Here is a 14,261-nt window from a genome sequence, read left to right on the forward strand (position 1 = left end):
AAATCATTAATCAGGCTTCAATATTTCAGAAACTTAATTTTACCTCTAGAAATGAAGTTGGCCAAGTCCTTCCTCCTTCTTGCCTCTCCCCACTTCCACCCTGCCGCTCCAGGCTGATATATACTAAGGCAAGAACCAGCAGGACCCTCTGAACTCCTCCCAGGCCCCTTGTTTCTGGAAGCCCCTCTATGGAGGAGGATCTAAGGACAGCCTGAAGTTGGTGTCTTTGCTCACAGCGGTTGCTCCTCCTGAAGCCCTTTAGTGACAGCCGAGCACTTGATTTTCTGGCTGTGGAGGCTTTTGCTTAACTTCCCCTGGATGTCTGGCCAGCTCTGGCACTGGTGCAAGCTCATCACCTTGGACCAGCTGCCCCCAGAGGTAGTGAGCTCCCCATCACTGGAAGTGGTTAAGCAAGGACTGAAAGAAGCTCTGGTGAGGGCTGGAGGATGTTGTTGAGAAAATTTAACCCAGAACGAGGTTGAACTCCATCAGGGCTTCTCAGCTTCTGCACTGTTGGTATTTTGGGCTGGATAACTTTTGAGGCTGCCCTGTGCACTGCAGGACATTTTGTCATATTCCTGGTTTCAATCCATTGCCTGCCAGTAGCACCCACCTCCTAAGCAAAATGAAAACCCAAAATGCCTCCAGTCATTACCAAACAGCCCCTGGGGGGTGAACTTGACTCCAGGTGAGAACTTCTGGACTACAGGAAATCTATGTTCCTTGGATCTTGAAATTCCACGGTTGGTCCTGCTCTCCAGGGCGCCTCCCTCCTCCTCCCCCTGTGTTCATGGTCCTGTAGCCTTTGGGTTGCCATGGAAACTGGAATTGTCTTTGCCTCTTTTTCTTCGTTTGTCCACCCCATTTACACATTCTTTCAACCAACAAAACCCATGTGCTGAGCCCAGGGGACATGGATACAAACCGCCCCCGTCTCCTCTTCTGGGGCAACAGTAACAATGGTCTGACCTCCCTACGCAGTTTGAGGATTAAGGGAGAGGATGCCAGAGCCGAGCAAAATGCAGGCTCGCAGTGGATGTCGCCAGCTCTTAGGATTGTAAGCTCTGTGGGGGGCGGGGGGCACCGGGTGACAGAGGAGTGGCCAGCTCTGGCTGGGGGCCCTGGGGCCGGGGGAACAGATACCTGGCCTGCCGTTGGAAGCAGGGTCTGCAGGGTGGAGGCACTCTGGGCAGCGGGAGCAGCAGCGGGGCGGGGTTGGAAGCAGCACGTGTGTCGCCACAGAAAAGCCAGGAGGCAAGTCCCCCAAAGCCCCAGTTCCAGTCTTCGGGCTTGGTCCTCACCCTGGGGGCGGGATGTCTCTGGAGGGTTTTGAGAAGAGTGAATGGCATGGATGGGAAGTGAGAAGGGGGCGGGAGTGGGGACTGAGAGAGAAGCAGGCAGGCAGTTTCAGCAGCCCAGGAACTAGGCCGTGGGGGCTGGGCCAAGCTAGGGAGACAGCCTGGGGGCGGGGCCAGGCTCTTGGAGGAGGAGCCAGACCTGCCTGGACGGGGCCATTGTCGGGGGAGGAGCCATATCCTTTGGGTGTAACTAGGTCTCCTGGGGGTGGAGCCAGGCCGCCTGGGGTGGAGCTAGACATGGGGGCGGAGCCAGGCTCCTGCAGAGAACCCACGTGCCCTGGGGTTGGGGCCGTAACTGGGGAGAGAAGCCAGATTTTCTTAAGGTGTAGCTAGGTCTCCTGGGGGTGGAGCCAGGCCTGGAGCAGGACCCAGACCTCAAGGGGTGTGGCCAGGTCTCCCTGGGGTGGTGCCATGTTTGGGGGTGAGGCCATGACTGTGGAGGGAGCCAGATCTCTTTGGGATGGAACCCCATCTCCTAGGGGTGGGGCTAGGACCAGGGCAGGTGCCAATATCTTGGGGGTAGAGCCAGGCCTGGAGGAGAAGCCAGACCTCAAGGGGCAGGGCCAGACCTTTGGGTTGGGCCAGGACTCCTGGCGGTGGGGCCACACTTGAAGGAGGAGCCTGGTCGCCTGTGGGCAGGGCCAAGTAGGGGTGGGGCCAGGCCTCCTGGGTGCCAAGGGAGGTCCAGAGGGTGGGACCAATCCAGAGTCAAGACCAAGCTACCGCCTGGTTGGGGAAGGAAACCGGAACAGATGCCTCCTTGCTGGGCTTCCGGCTGAGCCTGGCAGCCTGGTTTTCACAGGGTGCCTTTGTCTTTCGTCAACATCTGTCCAAACAGTACCTTTGGGAATCTTTGCCAAAGCGTTTGCTTGTAAGGATTGGAAACGACCATCGTCAGAGGACGGGTTAAACCGACCAAGGTGACCGCAGCTGGTGTAACTGCCCCTGCGAGGACGTCTAGGTGCGTTGTCCGGGAGAAGGTGCAAGGGCAGACAGCGTGGTCTGCATGCTGTGTGCATTTTGGCACAAAAGCAGAACAACATATAATCATGCGGTTATCTATGCATCCAGAATTTCTGGAAAGACCCCGCTGAACTGGTCATATTGCTTGCCTCTAGGAAGCTGGGAGTGGGACAGGGCTGCGAGGGAGACGTCCCACTTTATTCTCCCTTTATTCCTGAGCCAGCTGGGGCTGTGTGGCTTTGGGGAACGGAACCAGACACAGGGCCCAGTGCGCTAAGGCGCACGTTTCGCCCCGGGACCGGTGGCATCCAGATACAAGCAGTCCCGGCCAGGGCAGCAGCTCCATTGGAGCAGCAGCCTTATCCACCCCTGTCCTCTTGACTGCACGACGGTGGCTCCACCGCCAAGGTCACGAGGCGTTCCGGGCCGTAGGGAGAGCAGTGCTCTGTGCAGCGGAGGGAAGGGCTCTTCCAGAAGCCTCCACATGGACCTGCAGGTTTCACTGGCAGCCCTGGGAACATCACCCTGCCAGCCACAGAGAAGGCTGGGGACATGTCGTTTCTCAGCAGCACCCTGGCACGCTGGACAGAGCTGGAGCTCTGTAGGAAGTGAACATGGAGCTGGGGCTGGCATCTTTGCACCTCGTGGCCTTTGCACTCTGTAACCCTGTTCCCTGCCTGATAAATTCAATAACAGCCAAGGAGCCATGGCTGAGAACGTGCTCAGGGGAGCCAGCTGCTCATCCCCCCATCCAGACCCCCAGCCCGTATCTGTGGCACGGCCTTGATGCAGGACCCCCCTCCCCTGTGGGAGCAGAGGCAGGCATGATTTGGTGAAGGAGGTTCAAGGCAGCAGGCCCCGCTTCCTGCTGACGGGAGGATGGGGGCCGTGCCAGGTGACAGGTGAGATGGCAGATGGTGGCAGAGGGGGGTGCCAGTCTGGGAAGTAATGAGGTAGCTCATTATCAGGTGATTTTTATTTGTGGCTGAGAACTCAGCTCCAGCCCAACTCAGCTCCGCCCAGGTCAGAGGCCTGCTGCTGCCTGTGAAGAGAGAGCACAGCCCTGTCGGCCTGCAGAGTCTGAGCTGCCCCTTTATAAAAAGTGCCTCCCAGTCACCCGGAGATGTGCTTCAGATGCAGATCCCAGGCTCTGTTACCCAGAGACTGAAACCCAGTGGGTCAGAAGGGTCAGAAGGAGCTCAGCAACCTGCATTTTTAGACAAGCTCCCAGGTGATTGGGATGCACGAGGTCCCTGGCTTGACTACAGATTTCTGTCCGGGGGGCACAGCTCTACACCCAGTGGACACATTTGCTTCTGTTCGGTCCTCACTGGAGGATCACTACCCACGAGTTCAAACTATCACCACTCCATTTCACAGACAAGGAAATGCAAGCCCAGAGAGGTGCAGTCCTGTGGTCTAGGACGCACAGCAGTTCCAGAGGAGCCTGCCCCTGGCAGACAGCCTTGGCCTCCCGGCGAGAAAGCCCTTGCAGCTGCTCTGTTCTGTTTGGTCTTTTTTCTTTTTTTCTTTTTGAGAGGGAGTCTCACTATGTTACCCAGGCTGGAATACAGCGGCATGATCCCTGCTGACTGCAACCTCTCCTCCCAGGTTCAGGTGATTCCCTGCCTCACCCTCCTGAGTAGCTGGTATTATAGGCTCCCACCACCATACCTGGCTAATGTTTGTATTCTTAGAGACAGTGTTTCCCCATTTTGGCCAGGCTGGTGTTGAACGCCTGACCTGAAGTGATCCCACCTCGGCCTCCTAAAGTGCTGGGATTGCAGGCGTGAGCCACTGCACCTGTCCTGTCCTGTTTGATCGTGCAACGCACTTGAAGGTCTGTGCTGCCACCCACCCTTAATAGACAGAGTGGACTAAGGCCTTAGGGGCTGGGTGACCACACTGAGTTGCAGCCCTTCCAGACAGTAGGTTCTCTGGAGAAGCAGAACCAAAAGAGTGTATGTGTACATGTGTGTGTGCATGTATGTGTGTGTGCATACGTGTGCGTACACTTGTGTGCGCATGTCTATGCATGTGGGTGCATGTGTGTGAACCTGTGCGTGCATGCATGTGTGTGCATGTGTATGTTTACACATGTGGGTGTGTGCGTACATGTGTGTGTACATGTGTGTGCGCATGTCCATGCATGTGGGTGCATGTGTGCGCACATGTGCATCTGTGCGTGCATGCGTGTGTGTGCACATGTGTGTTTACATGTGTGTGCATATACGTGTGTGTGTGTGTGTGTGTGTGTGTAGCATTTATTTTAAGGAACTGGCGTAAGTGATTGTAGAGGCTGACAAGTTCACAGTCTGCAGGGTGGGCCATGAGCCTGGCAACAGGGAGAAGTGTTGATGTTGCAGCTCAGGGCCAAAGCCGTCTGCTGGCAGAATTCCTTCTTGCTTGGGGAATATCAGTTTTTTGTTCTTTGTTTTCTGTTCAACTAACTGGATCAACCCCACATTTTGGAGGGTGGCTTGCTTTACTTCAAGTCCACCAATCAAAATGTTCCTCTCATCCCAAAATATCCTCATGGAAACATCCAGAATAACGTTTGATAAATATGTAGGCGCCATAGCCCGGCCAATTTCATGCATAAAATTGACCATCACAACACCAATAACTACTTGTTGAATGACTAAATAAACCTTCCTGAGGCCAGGCAAGGCCCGGTTCTGTTAGGGCAGATTCCTTGTTCATGGGCATGAACCCAGGTCTGAAAACGCTCCTGTGGTCGGTGGCTAGCTCCTGCCTGGGTGGCTGCCACTTGCTGTGGCCTTAGTCCTGGGTTCCTAGTTGCTCCCTGCTAGAGGAGATGAGTCCAGGATGGGCCAGCTCGGCCCCCAGCCGCCACTTCCGCACACAGCCGTGCCCAGCCCTGCAGGGTGTCTCAGTTCCGGCCAGGAGGCTGGTGGCCTCTCCGGAAACCTGCCAGCTTGGTCCTCACAGGCGGTGGCCTCCAAACACCTACCAGCACCTGCGGGGAATGACGGAGCCTTTGTTTTTAGACACTGACCTGGAGCCTGCAGCTTGGCTTCTCCCTCTTGTTATGTAACCTGCCGCCTCGGGAGGGTTCCACGTCTTGCTGTGCTGAACTGAACTTGCCATTGCAGGGGACTGCTCAGGCCCAGGTTCCCTGAGGGCAGGTGGTGTCACATGGGGGCTCGGCAGTCCGAGTCCGGCTGGAATCCCCACTCTGTGTGGCGGTCTGAGCCTCCCTGGGACTCAGTTTCCTCAGCTGTAAAATGGAGAAAACACTAGAACCTGTTTCCAGGGCTGCTGTGGGAATCAAAGGGAAGGAGGCAGGAGCTGTCTGCTGCAGGCCTGGGGCATGGAGGGGTGTCCATGAACTAAACGCTGCCACGGCCCTCAGTGTCCTTATCGTGTGTGTGTGTGTGTGTGTGTGTGTGTGCGCGCGCGCGTGCGTGTGTAGGGGCATTTATTTTAAGGAACTGGCTCATGTCCCACCCTCCTCCCTGTCCCTGTTGTGGGCTTCCCTCAGGAGAAGGCTTTGGTGGGGAGGCGGTGTTCTGCAGGGCGCCGCACAATCCACCCATCTTCTTGCTGCCTGTCAGCAAGTGGCTCACCCTGCTGCCACTCCAGACAAGTTGTGGATGAGGAGCCCTAGTCACAATCTCCCATGGGTTGTAGGAAGTCAGGCATCTGCATAGACCAGGAGCGGTGGCAGCCCAGCCCAGCTAGAGTGTGGCCTTTGGCAGAATCGTTCAAGTCCTGCTCTGCCCTCTGTGGCTGAACGGGAAGCTTGGCTTCTTTGGGCATCAGACTTCTCCTCTGTAAAATGAGGATGGTGACAGCAGTGCCTCCAGGACAGTGTTTAGAATGAAATGTGAGATTGTAGGTGCTGTGGTTTGAATGTCTGTCCCCTCTGAAATACATGTTGAAACGTAATCCCCAATGCAGCCAGGGGCTTAAAGGCCCCAAGGTAGGTCTTTAAGAGGTGATTAGGTCAGGCTGTGTGTGATGGCTCACTCCTGTAATCCCAGCACTTTGGGAGGCTGAGCCAGATGGATCACTTAAGGTCAGGAGTTCAAGATCAGCCTGACCAACATGGAGAAAACCTGTCTCTATTAAAAATACAAAATTAGCAGAGCGTGATGGCATATGCCTGTAATCCCAGCTACTTGGGAGGCTGAGGCAGGAGAATCACTTGAATCCAGGAGGCAGAGGTTGCAGTGAGCTGAGTTGGTGCCATTGCACTCCAGCCTGGGTGACAAGAGTGAAACTCTGTCTCAAAAAAAAAAAAAAAGGTGATTGGATCATAAGGGCCATGCCATTCCTGTGTTAATGGGTTTAGAGAGGAATGAGTTCTCATGGATGCTGGGCTGGGGCTTTATTAGAAACACCTGAGCTCACACTCTAAGCCCCTGTGCCAGGAGATGCTCTGCGCCACCTCTGGGTGCCACAGAGGGCTCCCACCAGCAAGAAGGCTCCCACCAACCTTGAACTTCTCAGACTCCATAACTGTAAGAAATCAAATCCTTTGCTTTGTAAATTTCCCAGTTTCAGAGATTCTGTTGTGAGCCACAGAAAATGGACTAAGGCAGTGGAAAAGGGGCTTATCCTAGAACCTGGCAGACAGTGAGGACCCCAAAGAAAAATACACACCGAGGAGTTATCAAGAGCGGCCTGTCCATGAGGGGCCCTGGTCCTTCTTACAGTGGGCTATCTGCCTGGTACTTGCATGAACCTCCTTATCAATATAAAATTAAGCTGGAATTAGGCCGGGTGTGGTGGCACATGCCTGTAATCCCAGCCCTTTGGGAGGCCGAAGCCAGTGGATCGCCTGAGCTCCGGAGTTCAAGAACAGCCCGGGCAACATGGTGAAACCCCGTCTCTACTAAAAATACAAAAATTACCCAGGCATGGTGGCAGGTGCCTGTAGTCCCAGCTACTCGGGAGGCTGAGACATGAGAATTGCTTGAGGTGGAGGTGGCAGTGCGCTGAAATCATGACACTGCACTCCAGCCTGGGTGACAGAGCAAGACTCTGTCTCAAAAAAATAAATTAAAATTAAATTAAATTAATCACTTTTGGCTATTTCAACGTGTGCATTTAGTATATTCACAGAGCTGTTGCAGCCATTACCACTATTTAATTCTAGAACTTTTCGTCATCCCACACGGAAACTCTGTCCCCATGAGCATTACCAGCCCCCGGAAGCCTCTTTCATGTCTCCTCCTAGACTGTCCACTCCCCAACAGTAACCATTTACCTGACCATTCATCAGCTTTATCTTCGAGATTAGGCCGGGCTTGGTAGCTCACGCCTGTGATCCCAACATTTTGGGAGGCTGAGACAGGTGGATCCCTTGAGGTCAGGAGTTTGAGACCAGCCTGGGCAACATGGTGAAACCCTGTCTCTGCCAAAAATACAAAAGTTAGCCAGGGGTGGTGGTGTACACCTGTAATCCTAGCTACCTGGGTGGCTAAGGCAGGAGAGTTGCTTGAACCCAGGAGGCGGAGGATGCAGTGAGCCAAGTTCGAGCCTCTGTACTCCAGCCTGGGTGATAGAGTGAAACTTCATCTCAGAAAAAAAAAAAAAGGAAAAGATTTAAGTCTGAGACTTACATAAGTGAAATAAAAGCATGTGCTTTCTGTGCACCTGGCTTCTTTCAGCCACTGCCATATTCGTGCAAGTCACGCATACTGTTACATGTTGTTTTAGTTCATCCATGTTCATTGCTGCATAATATTCCCTGGTATTCCATGGTACAAATGGACCAAGTCCATTTATCCATCTGTATGGTTGCTCCCAGGTTAGGGCTGTCACCATTCATGCTGCTGTGAATATTCTCATATGTGTCTCCTGGCGGACAAATGTACTCATACCTGTTGCGTCCTGGGAGTGGGGCCTGAAGTCATGGCTGTGCGTGGTCAGCTCTCATAGACGTTGCCAGTTCTACAGTCCTGCGATCCAAGACCCTCTAGTTGTATCGGAGGGTTCCAGTTGTTCTACATTCTTGCCTTCCATTAACTCTTTTTTTTCTGTTTTATTGAAATACAGTTCACATACTGTACAATTCATCCATTTAGAGTACACAGGCAAAAGCGGTGAGTAGATTCATGGAGTTGTGCAGCCATCACCACAGCCAGTTTTAGAACATTTTCATCACTCCCGAACCCCTACCTGTCAACCCTCAATCCCTCCATCCCCTCAGCGCTTGGGGTTTTCTGTGTCTACGATTTGGACATTTCATACACATTGAATCATACAATATTTGTCTTTGGGGTTTGGCCTCTTTTATCCAGCATTATGTTTTCAAGGTTCATCCACATTGTGGCATGTGTAAGGATCCATTCCTTTTCATGACTGAGTAATATTCCACCATAGAGATAGACATTTTGTTAAATCATTTATCACGTGATTTGGTTGCTTCTGCCTTTTGGCTATTGTGAACATGGCTTCTATGAGCATTCATGTGCAAGCTTTTATGGGACAGATGTTTTCCGTTTCCTTGGGTAGGTATCCAGCAGAAGTTGGGGGTGTGAAATGTGATGACTCTAGGTTGACCTATTTGAGGAACTGCCACATGGCTTTCCATGGCAGTTGCACTGTTTTAACTTCCCCACCAGAGCTGTCTCTGTGCCCAAGAAAACATGCCGCTCCTCCACACAGTGCTGAGCTCAGGCAGACCTCGCAGGGCTTGGCATCTTTTTGCTGGGGGGCAGGAGGGGACGAGGTAGTGTGTGCTTCAATGATGGGGTCAGCATCTGGGCAGTATCCAGGACACCCTTGGTGGTCTGGCACGAATGCTGTGGCCACGGCAAGCATCTCAAGATAGCATCCTGCCCAGAGTCCCCAGCAGGACCTGCTGCCCACATCCTTGGACCCCTCACTGTGAACTGGCACCTTCCCACCCAGAGTCCCCAGCGGGACCTGCTGCCCACATCCTCGGACCCCTCACTGTGAACTGGCACCTTCCCTTGTTGGCAGGAGTCTCCGGGGAAGAATTGGTGCAAACTCCCTGTGCGGGGGGAAATCTCATCATTTCTAGGGAATTTCTCCGAGGCTGCCCAGTGGGCAGTTCCAAGCCCATATGTGGCCAAAGCCCACTTCAGCCAGTTGGGGAAGGGGAACTCAGACAGCCCTTGGTCCTTAGTCCCTTGCAATCCAGAGCGTTCCCTTTGGAGTGGAGAAATTCCCCAGAACAAGAGGAGCGGTTCTAGGTCCTGCCTGCAAGCATACAGAAGCTCCTGGGGCAATGCCCCTGAGATAAACTTATAAAGGAGGCCACACAGCCAGCAGCAGTGACAGAGCTTGGTGCCAAACACTGGACATTGAGGGCAGGATATTCCGTGTGGACACATCAGCACAGTCTCCTGCCCAAAGAGGAGACCCTCAAAGGCAGTCGTCTGCTGGCCTTCTGGTCTGAGCCCTCATTCCCTGCTCTAACAAGGCCTGGGAGTTTCAGAGCCAGCCCCTCATTCCCCAGTGAACTTGGACAAGTCCCTTCCCATCCTGGGTCTCTTCATGCCCATCAGTGGGGCTCAGGGTACACCTGGTGATGCCCAGAGTTCTTCCTGCCCTGAACTCTCTGGGGAAGCTGGGATGAACCCAGCTCTTTTTGGACAAAAATCCTCCAGGCTCATTTGCCGGTCAGTGGCTGCTCATGAGGCCATGTGAGTCCATATTCCAGAGCTCAAGAACACTTGGTGGTGGAGGCCAGCCACCCTGACCAGAGACCACCCCGTGTCTGTGGAGCCCTTGGACCTCCCAGTGTGAAGGGGAAGGAGGAACAGCTGCTGGAAAGTGCCGGGCGTCTTCATTGTGAGTGTCGTGAAGGTTTGCTCCAAGCACGGAGGCCGGTTCTCCTTCCCTCCTCTATTTGCTCAGCTTTGAGCTCACGGACTGACACTTACCAGGAGTTTGATAAATATTTATTGAATGAATGAAGTCATTCATTCACTTATTGGCTGAAGAAGATTGAAATCTTACAGTGAGAAGCTGCGCACACAGAGGCGGCCCAAAGCTTGTTTATTAAATGCCGGGTGTGGTGACCGCGTCCTGCCAGCATGGTCTGGTGTGACCTCCATGGTGCCCTCAGGAGCAGGTGACAATATAGCACCAGGTGCTCACAGCGCCTGTGACAGCCTCGCCTGGAAGCTAGGGAAGGGGGTGGGAAAGCTGGGCACCGTCATTACGTGAGGGTGACTCCTGCCCAGGGACAGAGGCTAGGCTGTTGGGAACAGTGCTGGGTCGGGCAGGGGCTGCCTTTTCCTCGTCTGAATGCCATTCACACCCGGCTTCATTTTTCTTCTGAGTCACACTCTCGGGCCTGGACAAGGCCATCTATTACTGGAGCTTTACCCTGCTTTGTGAATTGCGGAAGGATGGCCGTGCGTGGTGAGGCCTGTTCTGCCCTGGTTGGGGGCAGACAGGATTTTTAAAATTCAACCAGAGGTGGTGAGCAGATCAGAGCAGCCTCAGCCGAGGGAAGATGGATGAGGCAGGGGCCAGGGGACGTCCTGGAAGCCCAGATCCAGGTCATGTTTTGGCTGAGACCCACCGTGGGGCTGTGCGGGGCCAGGAAAGACTCATGACTTCTCAAGGCCATTTTATTTTATTTTATTTTATTTTATTTTATTTTTATTTTTATTTTTTATATTTTTTTATGTTTTTTATTTTTTTTAACAAGTAATATAAATTTAATTAAAGGATGTGGAAAAAGTCATACAGGCACACTAAAAATGAATTGTAATCCAGCATCTGACACTGATTAACATATTTAGCAGATTAGACGAGACCTAAATTTCTGTAAACAACATTGAAAAACAGAATTTTTTTTTTAATTTTTTTTTTTTTTTAAATAAAGATGGGGTTTCACCATGTTGGTCAGGCTGGTCTTGAACTCCTGACCTCAGGTGATCTGCCCGCCTTGACCTCCAAAGTGCTTGGATTACAGGCGTGAGCCACCACGCCCAGCCTCAAGGACATTTTAATACCTTCATTTTTTTAGTTTTTGAAATGGAGTCTCGCTCTGTCACCCTGCCTGAATGGCAGTGGCATGATCTCAGCTTCCTGCAGCCTCTGCCTTCCAGGTTCAGGCGATTCTCCTGCCTCAGCCTCCCGAGTAGCTGGGATTACAGGTGCCTACCACCACACCAGGATAATTTTTTTATATTTTTAGTAGAGATGGGGTTTCACCATGTTGGCCAGTCTAGTTCTGAACTCCTAACCTCAAGTGATCCACCTGTCTCAGCCCCCCAGTGTGCTAGGATTACAGGCATGAGACACCGCGCCCGGCCAATACCTTCAGTTCTATATTTGCGGAAGTTGCGTTCTGAGACCTCTCTCTCCAGCAGCTTCCTACCTGACTCAACTATGATCCTCAAACGGCCTCCAGGCTTCTGGCCTCGCCCCCGGCCTCCTACTAGCAATAATCCCAACCCCACTGGGGCTCATGGACAGTGGACAGCATGCGGGTAAGGCAAGGCACACGCAAGAGCACACACAAACTTCCCGTCGAGGCCTGGAAATGAGATGCTTGGAAGCTGTATTTTTCCAGTAAGGAAGCAAGCTCAGAGGCTGAGTGTCTGTCTGAGGTCCCACAGGTGCAGGTGGTGGAGCTGACGCTGAACCTGAAGTCCGGTTCCAGAGCTCCACCCTCGCACCTGTTACAGGTGTAGCCTCAGATCATGGCGCTGTGGCCCAGGCTGGGGTCTGCCCAACACTTCTGGGTCCCACCCACACTCCCCTCCCCAGGAGGATGCCCCTGAGAATCTGGGCCACCTGGTTCTTTGCAGTCTCTGCGGCACCTGCCCCCAACCTTCAGCCAGGATCTGCCAGGCTTTAGGACATCTTAGAGGATGTTCACTCAGGTGAGAAACCTGTTGATAACTATGTGTGCCTAGGACCAAACGTCATTGTACACACAAATGTGCACTGCACAATTTTACTCCGTCCGTTGTCAGGAATGCAGTGATTTTGCCAACGAAGGGAGACTGCATTGTGTTGAGAACTTTGGTTCAGAACCCAGGTTTTCATACTTTGGAAAACCGCATCCCCAGTGGTCAGGCTGAGTGAGGTAAGTGAGTCCTCCAGGTGCCACACGGGGCTGGGTGCCAGAGCTCGCTGTGGGCCATCGAGGCAAGCAGATGACAGCCCTGTTCTCTCTTCCCCAGGGAGGTGTGGAAAACCCATTATTTTACATTTATGTTTATTCCTTTCTGATCAGCTGCATATTCCAGTTGGGGCATTATATGGCATCGAAGAAGGTGTTTTGTAGGTTTCCATGCATTTCATTTCAGGATGACAACGGACACGTAAAATTATTCGCGGTAAAGAAGGAGGTTGGTCTGTTGGGTTGAGCACTACCAGTTGAGCAGATGCACCCTTGGGGCTACTTGAATGCTTTTTAAATAGCTTCTAGCTCTGCCACTTGCTTTCTCTCTCTCTTTTCTTTTTCTTTCTTTCTTTCTTTCTTTTTTAACAGCTTTATTGAGGTATAATTAATATATTGAAATCTGGCCAGGTGCAGTGACTCACGCCTGTAATCCTAGCACTTTGGGAGGCCAAGGCGGGTAGATCACTTGAGATCAGGAGTTTGAGAACAGCCTGGCCAACATGGTGAAACCCTGTCTCTTCAAAAAATAAAAAAATTCCCTGGCGTGATGACACACATCGTGATCCTTGCTACTCAGGAGGCTGAGGCATGAGAATTGCTTGAACCTTGGGAGCAGAGGTTGCAGTGAGCCAAGGTCATGCCAGTGTACTCCAGCTTGGGACACAGAGCAAGAATCTGTCTTAAAAAAAAACCTGCACATATTTAATGCCTCATTTGATGAGTTTGGACATGGGGAAATAGCCCTGAAACCAAACCAGGATCAGGAAAATCAACACAGCCAGCACCTCCAGAGCACTCCCCATGTCCCCTTGATTGTGGTAAGAACACAGTGCAAGATTTGCCCTCAAACAAAGTTTTTTTTTTTTTTTGAGATGGAATCTTGCTCTGTTGCCCAGGCTGGAGTGCAGTGGTGCAATCTCTGCTCATTGCAACCTCCGCCTCCTGGGTTTAAATGATTCTCCTGCTTCAGCCTCCTGAGTAGCTAGGTTTACCAGTGCCCAACAAAACACCTGGCTGATTTTTGTATTTTTAGTAGAGACGGGGTTTCACCATGTTGGCCAGCTGGTCTCGAATTCCTGACCTCAGGTGATCCACCCACCTCAGCCCCCCAAAGTGCTGGGATTACAGGTGTGAGCCACTGTGCCCAACCTATTTTTTTATTTTTATTTATTTTTATTTTATTGTATTTTATTTTGAGACAGCTTCTCACCATGTCACCCAGGCTGGAGTACAGTAGTGCATTCATAGCTCACTGCAGCCTCCAACTCCTGGGCTCAAGGGATCCTCCCTCCTCAGCCTCCCAAGTAGCTGGGACCACACGTGTGTGCCACTACTCTGGGCTAATTTTTATTTTTGTAGAGATGGGATCTCACTATGTTGCCCAGGCTTGTCTTAAACTCCTGGCCTCAAGCGATCCTCCCACCTCTGTGTGAGACGCCACACCCAGCTCCCTGTTGTTTTTACGTAACTTCTTAAAATTAGCATCCAAATATTGTCCATGCCATGCATCCTGTGGTTCTGTTGCTCTTCCCTCCCTGGTCCCTTCCCATTTCTCCAGCCTACCCCACCCCAAGACAGCAGGGACAGCCACTTTTCCTGTGCAAAACGGTCTTCCTGTCTCCCATCTGTGCATCCAATCAAGATTCAAGGAGCACCCACCACGTGCTGAGAACTGGGGCACATTCCTGAGGATGACCCTGGTCCCTGCCATGTGAACAGCAGAGTCTAGAGGAGGAGACAGCAGAGACAAGCATTAGAAAAAGAGTGGCTGATGGCTGCCGCCGCTGCTGAGAGGTGAGGAGCCTCCCCCTGCCTGCTCCCTCCTCCCTGCGCTGATCCCTTCCTCCTGCCCC

This window comes from Sapajus apella, unplaced genomic scaffold (genome assembly GCF_009761245.1).
Source record: "Sapajus apella isolate SASKATOON/1434 unplaced genomic scaffold, GSC_monkey_1.0 scaffold15, whole genome shotgun sequence".
NCBI lineage: Eukaryota > Metazoa > Chordata > Mammalia > Primates > Cebidae > Sapajus > Sapajus apella.